The following is a 12,852-nucleotide window of genomic DNA, read 5'->3' on the forward strand; positions in this document are numbered from 1 at the left end:
ATTAAAATAAGAATAAAGCAATCTTAATCGGATTTCATGACTGAATAGACTTAATTTCATGGCGAAAAATCTTAATTTTAGTACAAAATTTCTCTCAGTGTAGAAACGTCTTGTGTGAAAATGACCTTGAATTAATTCTTGAATTATTTTAAATTTTATACTTTTATGTTTTAATTTTTTTGCGTTTAATTTTTAATTTTTCAACGTTTAATATTAGAATCGAATAGTAAATTTTAACTTTAAAACATGTAGTATTAAAAATGGCCGAGTTGATAAAATAAGCTTACCAAAATATGAAAGACTTAAAAGAACGGTTCAGTGGGGCACCTTTGGTATAGGGGCCCCGTCAATATTGCCTCTATGCTACCTCATATATCCGCCAGTAGATTTTTTCGCGATAAACTTAAAAAATAATTCAGAATCACGGAATACCGAATTCAATTATTAACAGAATCACACACTTGGAATCATTAGAATCACATTGGAATCACATGGAATAAACTGAATATAGACACAAATTTTCGATCTTGAGTAACCCCTTGTTTACAGCTTATTTATAAAATAAATTTAATCTTCGGATATATACTAATATATAACTATATTTAGTTATTTATGAAATCAATTAAATCTAAGAAAAGTTACACAGAGAATATAAAGAGATTGAAGTCCAAAAGGGAAAATAGTGAAGAATATCAAAAAGTGAGTTGACTTTGACATCAAGACCCTTTTAGACTGAAAGGGGTCATCACTGGCTAATAAAAGTTGGTAGACTTTAAAGAACCCATTATTTGAATAAAGACGTGTCGCTTAAGCACTTATTCAAGGGACCTTCAATATAATCAAATGATACAGACAAAATAATTTAAAATCGAATAGATTTATACATATGGTTTTTGTATAATACTCAATTTTACAAATAATATTTTAAGAATAACCGGAATAACTGTATTCTTTATTAAAATTGCACATTGAAACGAAAATATTCTCATTCGTAATGTTGAGGTATATTCTTTCTCAAAAAAGGTAAAAGGTGTAGTATTGTGGCCTTCGAACTCAAATAGTTAAATAGTTAATTAATTAAATATTTAAAATATCTTAGTATCTCTTTGTCATCAATCAATCTTTTTTTTTATTTTCTGTGTACTAATTTAACAATTTACAATAAATACAGTAGAGTCTCTCAAATTCGAACGATTGGGGGGTATTTTGACATTTCTCACCTCCCAAATTCGAACGATATTTTTAAAACTAACTGAATTTATGTGAGATTAAATTGCACTTTGAATCAAATTCCCGTAATTTCTCACAAGTCTTAGTTAGTGGTAAAATACTTCCTTTTCATTTTATTCGCACATAATGTGTATAAATATTTAGGAAACAGCACAGAAATATGATTTTTAATCATCCACAACACGAGTTTTTTAACATAACCCTACAATTGACATTTTAAATCCAACAGGTGTTCGAATTTGAGAGATTCAGATTTGAGAGACTCTACTGTACAGTTCAATAACACAACATTCACAGTCCAACAACACAAAACAATCATATCGTACTTCATTCAATAAAATTTCTAATCTATCTAATCTTATATGCAGTAAGCTTACAATGACATATCCACTGTCGAATGGCAATCTCATACATTTATGTGTAATCTCATGCACTTCAAACACTTCAAATTCACCACTCAAATCAGACACCAACATCACTCCCACTGCCGTCGAGTCAAGTGGATAATCAAAAAAGTATTTTGGATTTACATACCGCTGAATGACAACAACTTTTCGCTCTTCTCTATTAATAAAACCAAAAATTTTCGCTGGAATTTGCTCTTTAATTAGACAAAAGTTGTCACGGTCATTTACTTTGAAATTGAAATGATCAAATGCTTCCGTGCTGTATGCAAATCCACAACCGAGGAACTTATCAATTTTGATGCTCCCTGAGAATTTTTGTTCCGGATTCATGTTACCATGTGAATTTGCATTTCGATGCTCTGCGAGACGATTGCTTATTTGCGTTAAAACGTCGGTCTTTTTCTTAATAAATTTCTTGATTTCTTGTAGAAAATTCTCAAACTTATACGTGGGAAAGGAATTCAAATTTCCAAACGCCTGTACATTTTCACCCAAATGCAAAAGCATGTGAACGTTGTAAGTAACAGAATCTTGACTATAAAAATAGGAATAATCCTTCACAAAGCTGTCCAAATATTTTTGAGCAAAATTAATTCCATTTGTGTCAGGATTATTCACTGAAAGGAGTCTCATTGCGCAAAAAAATAGAAGAAAATGAAAATATTGGACAGGAGAAAAGAATCTTTGCGCAATGAGAAAACCAAGATAGCGGTCAAACAGACGAAATTCAGTTGCCTTAAATTGTTTGACCTCATCAAAACTTCTTGGTTTCCTATTAAAGTCATCGGTCACAAAAACTCCCAGGGATATATACATATTAGTCATAGCTCTTTTGGTCGCACCATCCACGTGAAATTGCGGAGATCGCCCTTTCACTCCAAGCACTCTTTCCAGCTCTGAAAGAAATAATTTGCAAAGGGGTGCAAAAGGAGAACAACCACTCCATAGAATTAACCAAAAAGGGTAGTAACCATGGCTCTAATCGACTTTTTTGCAAAAATCGATTAATTTTAATCGATATTTTTGTCAATTCGAATTCAATCAACTTTTACGCAAAAGGGTGCAAAATTTTTCATTGTGTGCAGAAAGGCTATAATGCATCCTTTTGCAAATATTTTGCATTTTTTTGCAAAAATTGGTACCATTTTATTTCTACTCCTTTTTTGTAAAAAAATTAAAACACATACATACTTTTTATAGAAAACATATATATTTCTGGTGGTTTTGTGTATAATAAATTCTCTTAGGATTTGTACATTCATCTAAACTAGTCATTTCAAAAATCACATCAACATTTTGTCTTCTTCTAATTTTAAAAGCATTAAAATGTCGATCTTCAACGCATATTAGTTTTTTTGCGTATCACATATAATATTTCATTGTTTAACAAAAAACATTGAATTTCGAAAAAGTCCATTGCGTGATAAATTGCATCATTAGAGTTCAAAGTCTCATTGAAAAATTCACAGGATTTGTATATGTAATTTGTACCTTCAATATCAAAATTGTTCATTTTTTGTAGCTTAGAATAATACATTTTTCTCTTTATCTCATCCGAAGTAATTATATTAATATATTCGCAGGGTTTTATATTATTATGATTTTTTGACCACTCTTGATGAGTAAGAAACATATGTGCAAATTTCAAATTTGCTTTTAATGCCAGAGACATAGATTTATTTCTTCTACCAGAAACGATTTTCGCATAATCTTTGAAATCAGCATGTTTGGCTTCAAATCTGAAACAAGATAGCTGCCTCAATGGTCCACTTTGAATAATTATTTTTGCATAGTGAGTTAAAAAGTGAAATTTCGGCTTAAGATTATCCTTGAAAATTATCTGATACATTGTATTTAATTCCTGAATTAAATTTCGCAAACTTTCAATATCTTGGTGAGAGACTTTGTATTTTAAAACAATTTGAACAATTTTTTGAAGATTAATAATCAATTTTCAAGCCGAATTATTTTTTGGCACTAAGTCCCCTATTAAGAATGTGATCACAGTTATGAATGTTCGTGATTCAGCGGCACTCATACGAAATTTTTTATTTTTCAAGTGGCTTTCTTTTATCAAAGTTGTCGATTTTGAGTCAATTTTCAAATATCTGAACATTTGTTTTCTAGAATTAAGTGTCTGAAGATTGAAGTATTTTGATTCAAAAATAAAGTGATAAAGTGCTTTTGATAGGACATAATAGCATTGAACAGACTGGGCCATTGCTCTTTTAATCGATTTTCAAAGAGGCAATGGAGAAGTGATATGGCACCTTCATTTTTTTCGATTAGATAACTCACTGAGAATAGCGCCATCCAGTGTAAGTAAAATGTACAAGGCGGGAAATATTTTCAGTTGTTCAAAACAATGTAATTCACATTATTCACATGTATTTTATGCTAAACTTTAATTCCACTAAGCCTAGACTCATTTTAAATGTATTTCAAAAGTTTTCACAAGATTTTTATGAGTAAAATTTCCTTTCTTTTGATTTTTCCTGGCATCAGCTGATTTCGATGGTGGTCGATGAAATTTCGAACAGTAAATTCAAATAGAGAATATTAACGGACTATGTAATATGGAAGTGTCAAGAAAAAGCAATTGACCGGGCAATTGCTTTTTGCTTTTTGTTCAAGGTATTTAAATTTGGCTAATTTTACTAAAATATCATTTTCTTTTTACAGAATATTGTCTCAGAGAACGGAAAAAGATCAAATTGATGCAAAAATTGGTCTGATGCCGCAATTTTTTGAATATTTTTTCCACGTGTAAAAAAGCAATGAAGGAGTAAAAAAGCAATGACCATGTAAATAATCCCAGTCTGTTCGATGTGAATGTAGCACTCCCTCAAAAAGATCATGCATGATATCTGCACTGTAATTTTCTGTGACATGAAATCCGTAAACAGAATTAAATACACTTTCTTGACTAATTCCCGTCTCTTTAACGTTAGCAGTAGCTAGGTCTTGGTCATAGTTGTTTCGATTGCGTAGATAATCTTCATATTCAACAGTATCTTGTTGTAGATCACATTTCTTTCGTTTACAAAAACGACAACAAAAATTGCTTACAAATGATGAGACAAAACCGAGTATTTTATTGAGCTCTGTATTATCGCCAATAATAAGAGCCAGCGAAAAATAAACTGTAATCCTGTTCCCATCAACTACAATATCCAAACCGTCAGACTGTAGAGAATTTATAATATCAACAAGAGGTTCGAAAAACGTATTAATATTCTTATTTGCCGATTTCTGAAGTCCAAACATTATGGGAAATATGTATTCCAATTTAGAACTAACTGATTCTGGTAAATTTATAAATTTCATATGGACTCCCTTTATTGAATGAGTGGTAGCATGTGGACCAGTCTGATTATTAATTTCAAAATCGTCGCTCTATAGCAGAAATGGGAAAACAATTTTGTCTGGTAGTCTAATATGGCTAGTCATATAAGTCTTGGCATTGGTAAAATTAATCACATGAGTTGTTGTACTTACTGATTTCAATAAGTGATCATACATGTTTTGAAAAACGTTGGGAAGTTCTAAGAATTTTTTTAAGATGAAATTGAGGGGTAGTAGATGTGCTACGTCTCCATCATTAATGCAAAATTCCTCAATATCTTGATAAATATTAAATGTTTTTAAATATTCAACAAATTCATATTCTGTCTCTTGTCCTGAAAAAGGCTGATCTAGCATGTTCGTAACAGTTTCAAAATCAAGTTTTTTAGATTTGGGTAAGTCATTTTTAAAGTGTTGCGATATTATGCCCCCACAAAATTTAGTTGTGTCCTTTATGATTTCTTTCACAAACAATACGTCTTCTCGTGAAAAATTATTTTTAGAATGAAGTGTTAACAGATTTACAGTCATTTTGTTTTTAAATTCTGCAGACAACTCTTCAATATTTAAAACAGGAGCGGTAGGGACATTATTGACATTAACCAAATGCATTTCAATATCATCATTATTCACATAATTACTTGATTGTTCTTCAAAAGTTTCTTTAGTATTTTTATAATGTCCATTCAGATGTTTTTTAAAAGACTTTATGTGCTGAAATCTTTGTGAACAATTGTCCTGACCGCATAAGAATATTTTTTGGCCATGAAAACTTTTTAAATGTTGAATATAACTATCAACGTCCGTAAATGGCACGGGATTTTTACACTTTGAACAGAACATTTTAACTGTTGTCGATACTATTATTCACATCTTTAAGAAAATCATTAATACGTCCAGCAAATTTTTCTTTGTCTGCCTCAAGTTCAAAGCCATAGAAATAAATTCGGATAAAATACCATACATCCTCACATTCCAATGCATATTGACCTTTATGCATAACGTGATACGCCTTGAAGGCAAGATCAACAGCCTGTTCGAGGGTATCAACTTCGAAATTCAAATACCTCATACAATATACCCGGTACGACGAAGGTTCCAGTCGGTAAATTATGGGATGAAATGTCCTGTTGGTGTCGTCCAATGCCTTTTGACGCATTTTCAGATGGTTTTCCAGATCTTTGTTGTTTTCCTGTAGGTCTATCAGCATGCACGATTGAGAATCAGCTATAGTCGGTTTTGATCTCATAGTCTTCATTTGTAATTTCTTGTGAAACACAACGTGGGGCTTCAAAACCGCATGCAGGAGCAAAAACAGAGCTTTCTGTTTGGAATCTGCAAGAGTAAAATGAAAAATAAATTAAAATTAGATTAGCAATAAATATCTTAATTCTCGAAGCATATCAATTTACTTTTTTAATCGACAAACTTACTAGCATCATCTGTTCCATAATCAAGAATATCTCGCAACGCTTTCTTTGAGGTAGGATCTTTTATGAATCTCTTCAAAATTGGAGCAATTTGATTGAAAAATGTTTCCCATTTATTGTGTAAATATTGTCTTTCAGGATATAGTTTATCAAAATCTCCAGCGATCTATAAAAAAAAATATTTTATTAAAATAAAAAGAATTTATAAAAACCGAATAATTTACCAGAAATTTCCCATTTTTGTGGGCGTAAAGTGGCCACTCGTTTACAATGTCATCAAGAGCACCATTGCACAAATCATGTTGTCTCAGAGGGAATGTCTTGTCCCAAAAGTCCAAAGTATTTTCAGAGAAAATTTCTTCAGAAACAGCTGTCTTTAAAATCTCCTTCAGACTACAAAGATCCTCACCACTTTCCTCTTCTAAATTTTGCAGATCTCAACCATGCGCTGAGTAGAATTATCTCCGGTCCTCTTTCTCTTTTGTGCTCGCTTCCAGTTAGAGAATTTGCAATAGAGAAGTCCTCCATAGGATTTTCTTGTGTGGCCTTTCGGTTGATAGTAGCGCTCCTGGCACAAAGCATGGTTAAATCTTGTGAGATCTGCATTAATTTCTGCACTTACCTTTTTCTCATTAGGGAAAATATCCTCTATTTCCATTGAAACTCTTTTCATGATCTTGCATGTGAGCTCCACGTTGTGATCTCTGGCATATTGAATTATAATCCTTATAAGTATGTCGCGGTGACGATCATCTAGGGAACCTTTTTGAGAATAGTATTTCTTTACGCGGGATCCTTCGGCACATTCAAGAATATCTTCAACGTGGATTGGAGTCCACGTTGAAGGCCTCGCAGCTCTCCTTTGTTCCAAAAGGAAATCTTCTGCAATAGAAGCTGCGCCGGCTATCCAGTCCTTCCACCTCTTTTTGAAAGTTATTCTCGCTCCATGTGCGGGGAGTAGCACCTCGATATCATTCTCATCAGCCTCTCTCAGACGAGTCACCGTGACTTGCTCCTCTGTGACAAAATAAAAAGAATTTGTGGAATTAAAAGATAAATTTCCTGGAGCTCACTTACTAAGAGGTTATGTTACAAAACAAATTCATTTACTCACCCACAAGTCCTTCAAATAACTCAGTAACACCAAACTCGCAGCACAAAGTATAAAGCTTTTCTTTTTCTCCTTCTTGCATTGATTTTCTTGCGAAATTCAATTAAATTTTAACAAAATTGACAAAACGATGCAACCTGCTTCAGAACGCCATCACCATGACTGTCAAGAAAAAACTCAATATGGCGGCGCTGTACCCATTCCCACCGAAACATCCTGAAGGCAAAAGTTCGCAAAATTTTGCATCGGAATGGCAAAATTTCGCAAAAGTTTGCAAAATTGAAAATATTTGCAAACATATGCCAAATTTTTGGACAACTGAAAATTGATCACCAAAATCAATCGAATTTTGCGTTCTTTTGCACCCCTTTGCAAATTATTTCTTTCAGAGAGGAGTCTTTTCGTGACACCCAGATCACATACATGCATAGGATCCACAGATAGTTGTTGGACCGTATCAAAATTAGTAATTTTTTCCAACCCTGATGGGGTCATGGAGTGATGATGTCTTAAATTGGTACGGGCACGAAAAGACTCATCAGTACACAATGCACCGGGTTCACTGGAAAACACTGTCACACCATTAACTTTCATTCCTACTTGGTCACAATTTGGGCATCCATCAAACGCTCCATGACCTTTAATATTCATAACAAATGCTTTTGCCGGAGCATCGCAAATAATCGCGCGAATTTTAAAGGGCTTTAAGATCTTCTTCTCCGTTACATACACACCGCCTTGCTCAATTAATCCATTTATCTCATTCACAAAGTCATACAAAAACTCATCCACATTTGACGGTTTAGAAGGTCCTGCCCATACACCAACGACAAATGGAGACACGTTTGTAAAGTTTGGAAAAGATGCCAAAATTGGCCACACACTCAATCTTGAACACTTGCTCAATGGCAATCCATCTATCCCAAAATCAAGCTCCACAACATCAAGTTTTGCTACGAACGAATTTTCAGGGAACTCTCTCAAAATTTCTTGCAATCCAAAGTGAATATATTCCCCAGGATTGCAAGATCGCGTTGTAAGTTTCGTACGTGGAGTTCGCACAAGAGTTTCCTTTCTTTTGGGAAGATTTGGATGGCCATTGTTTCTCAACAGGCTGAGTATAGCATTCACATCTCCAACCGAAAAATTCCTATCAACGACCAAAATAGCTAATTCTCTTTTATGTTTATTATCCTGATCTTCTGGTTCATTCTCTTGAGAAACATTATCAATCAGTATGTCACTCACTTCCGCACTTTCATTATCATCCTCCCATTCAATCTCTGATACTGATTCATAATATTCATCATCAGTCACGCCGCCTACATCTACAATATTTTCTGCTTCCATTTCGCGCTCCGCGTTTTGATCCACGATATTGAACCCCTCAGCATCATCTCGTACGTTTTTTCTCGTTAGTAGCATCTCGTACGTTTTGCTCGCGCTCGCGCTCGCGTTCCCGGTCCGATCTCACTAATCCATTATACGTCGAAACAGACACGCCAAACAAGCTTCCAGATGCCATTCTGCGAGACTGGAAACAATATTTAGAATTGTCTTACAAATTTGTAGGCTGAAATTTGATAGGAAACGGAGGATTTATAAGGAAAAGATTTGTCCATCGTTTGACAGGAAGTTAGTGGCAGTTAGCTTTGAATTTTGTTTTTTCTTCATTGTTGTTTCAAGATAATTTAATTATAGCTTTCTTTTGGTGAAACTCGTGTAAAAAAATATTGATTTTTGACTGAGTAATTGCAAAAAGATGGAGAACATTCGAACAATAAGTCGACATCCATCTCAAGAATCAAAATCCGCGCTATGCTGAGATCGCGGAATTGACTGGGAAATGCCACTCCATCATCCGGAAGATTATAATTCGGTTTAAGGAATTCAAAACTTTTGCTCAGAGGCCAAGAAGGGGCCGATATCCTGAGTTTCAAGACAAGAAGACGAAAAAAAATGTAAGGTTTTTGAGAAGCAACCCAATTTTTCTGTGTAAAATATTGGGTATGGTATACATTAAAGCTTGGTCCAGAAAATCAAAAAAAAGGAATGGTTTGATAACCTACAAAGTTCAGACTACTTCCCATCGAACAGACAGCGTGAAAGTGCTGCAACAAGGTCGAGAAAAAAAATTCAATGACCACCTCAAAGGATGTCAAGGCTGCATTTTGATGAATGACGAAACCGTCGTTAAAGGTGACCTCAATCAGCTTACTGATCAACAATTTTATTCAATAAAGTCACTTACGGGTGAGACTAGAAAGTTCCGGTAGAATATGTACGACAAATTCCGGAAGATGCACATGGTGGATGGCCATCTGTTCTTATAGGCATCTGTATTTTTCACAACGGGCAAGATAAACAAAGATATCTTACTTTAATGAGAACATCCAAAAGCGACTGCTGCCGCTCTACCAAGACCATGAGATACCCTCCCCCACTCTTTTAGCCTGATCAAAAATCCGCCTAAATGAGAAATACTGGGGAAACTTGAAGATCGATCTCAGCAAGAAGGTTCAGTCAGCTAAAGACTTGCAGGATTTCAATAGGAAGTAGAAAAAGATCGTCCGTATACGTGAAGATGGGCTTGACAAGCCCCTAATTAATTAATTAATTAAAAAAAGTGCTAGAGTTCGGCGTAAGGCAATTGTATAAAAAAAACCTAGAAGAAATCCAAACAAATAGCTTTCCAAAAATATGTTTTTTTTTTAATTCTGTGTTTAATATTTGAGATCCTCTTTTCAATGGAGAAATCTTTTCCTATATACGTCTTATTATTAAAGTATAACTTGGAAAAATTTTAGCGCCTCAAAAAATGGACCCACATTTCACGCACTACTGCACCGTCATTAAGTAATGAAATTGAAAAAAAAAATATGTTCCTCAAAAATTATGTAATAACCCTTGAAAATTAGATATTGATCGATTTACTAGCAATGACACACAAGAATCATGAAAAACTCGTTAATTTTTTGGCGTTTTAATAGATGTTATCCCATAGAATAGAATTTTTAAGTATTTAAGTAATATTTTTATGAAAAATAAAAACATTAGACAATCCTTATCATTTTTCACAAATCATGAGTAAAAAAAAAGCTTCATTTGCTGGCTAAAAGTACCCCGGTCTCCCCTACTCAAAACTACTTGAAAGGATGTGTTTAAGCCCCAAATAACCATACACAAAGTGTTCATAAGAGAGCTTAGAATTTAAAGAAAAGTTTCCAAAACAAACTACTATCACAAATCTCTTATTTACCCTAATGGTGTCTACACACTAGTAGAAATTTTCGTCAAAAATGGCGTTTTTAAAAAATTCTGACGTTTCTGCCTACAAGAGGATAGGGGAAATTTTCTTTAAAAAAGGCATTTTATAAACAAATTTCTACTAGTGTGTAGACGCCATAACACAAACGACACAAACACATAATTTCACGGGTATTTAGGAAATACCACTGACTGTTTCACCCTTAATTGTAATCTGGAGCACCCATAAAGCTACTATCAGACTGATAGTGTTTGAGAAATTGATAAATTTTTTCCTAGATTGCCCTAAAAAAATAAAGAAAAATTTTTATAGAGAAATCCCTTTAAGCCTAACAGACTCATTCATCAATCTTGAAAAAATACCACTGTTCCCCTCTTAATTGCAATCTGGAACTCCCAGAGCTGCTTCCGGATGAATAATTTATTGGATATTTTAAGGTTAGGGTATTATTATGAGAATTTTTCTTTATTTTGCTTACCGTCGTTGCGGGTGACTTTGCACGTTTTTTCACTGTTTTTCAACTTTGCCCTCTAACCGTGGTATCACACTAGAGAATTTCACATGAAAATTTTCATGTGATTCACATCAATTGTTGCTGATATATGCCCAATTGTGCAATTTTCTTCAAGAACTTTTAGAAATCGATTCATTTAGTGATAAAAAAGTAGACTCGAGTCACAAAAATTGGTTTAAATAGATTAAAATAGCATAAATACGATTGATAACTAATGAGCAAATAATGAGCAAAATTTGCTCATTACATTTGCATCTGGTACTACTTTATTGCAGTCATTCGGGTAGTTTCTGCACCACAACTCTCCCACCAGTTTATTAGTGATGAAATTGTGATTAAAAGTAGTGCCAATTTATCGTAAACGAGATGGAGAAGAAAGGGCAAAAGGCATTGAAAAAGATCGGTGAAGAGGATAAGTAAGAAAAAAGCTAAACAAAAATGTGTTCGATCTACATTTTATATTCCTTCATAAACTTCTAGGATTTCGTGGTCAAATGAGATGGTGGCGGAATTGATTGAGGCTGTACATCAAGAATCCGTCATTTGGGACTACAAATGTCAAGAATACAAAAATAGAGGCAGCCGATCTGATGGTTTTCAGGCCATTTGCGACAAAGCGAGTCACCAATCGCCGGAACTCACACCTCAGTCGGGATTTGGGTGGTATTGGCTCCCTCATTTTCGTAGTTTTCTTTTGTAGATAAGGCCCTACGATTTGAAGAAGCTCTTCAAATTCCTCCGAAGTCATTCGGAGAAAATCATTGTGTCCAAAAAAATCTCCACTTACGATGTTGTCATAAAGATTTTCAACGAAACCATGTGAAGGTCGCGTTAAAAGCCAATCTCTCGCCCACACCCTCCTTCTTTTCCCTTTGCGGGTCCTTTTGCACAACACAAAAGCAGTGTACAGGATGAGAACTTCCTCTTCTTCACTAAAATCACACATTTTTACTCAAACGACTGAAATGCTTCAAAAACAAAATCACTCATCTGACAACCCACATGCCATCGTGACATTGAGCAATTCTAGCAATAATGTCCTGGCTAAATCAGCGATTTAGAGTGGTTCTAGAAGTTTTAATTAGCAACTTTTCAATGTGAAATTTTCTAGTGTGATAACACCGTAACGGTGTTATCACACCGTTATAACACCGGACGGTGTTATCACACCGTCCTGGCTAAATCGCTGATTTAGCCAGGACATTATTGCTAGAATTGCTCAATGTCACGATGGCATGTGGGTTGTCAGATGAGTGATTTTGTTTTTGAAGCATTTCAGTCGTTTGAGTAAAAATGTGTGATTTTAGTGAAGAAGAGGAAGTTCTCATCCTGTACACTGCTTTTGTGTTGTGTAAAAGGACCCGCCAAGCGAAAAGAAGGAGGGTGTGGGCGAGAGATTGGCTTTTAACGCGACCTTCACATAGTTTCGTTGAAAATCTTTATGACAACATCGCAAGTGGAGATTTTTTTGGACACAATGATTTTCTCCGGATGACTTCGGAGGAATTTGAAGAGCTTCTTCAAATCGTATGGCCTTATCTACAAAA

The sequence above is a fragment of the Phlebotomus papatasi genome, unplaced genomic scaffold (assembly GCF_024763615.1).
Source record: "Phlebotomus papatasi isolate M1 unplaced genomic scaffold, Ppap_2.1 HiC_scaffold_110, whole genome shotgun sequence".
Lineage (NCBI taxonomy): Eukaryota > Metazoa > Arthropoda > Insecta > Diptera > Psychodidae > Phlebotomus > Phlebotomus papatasi.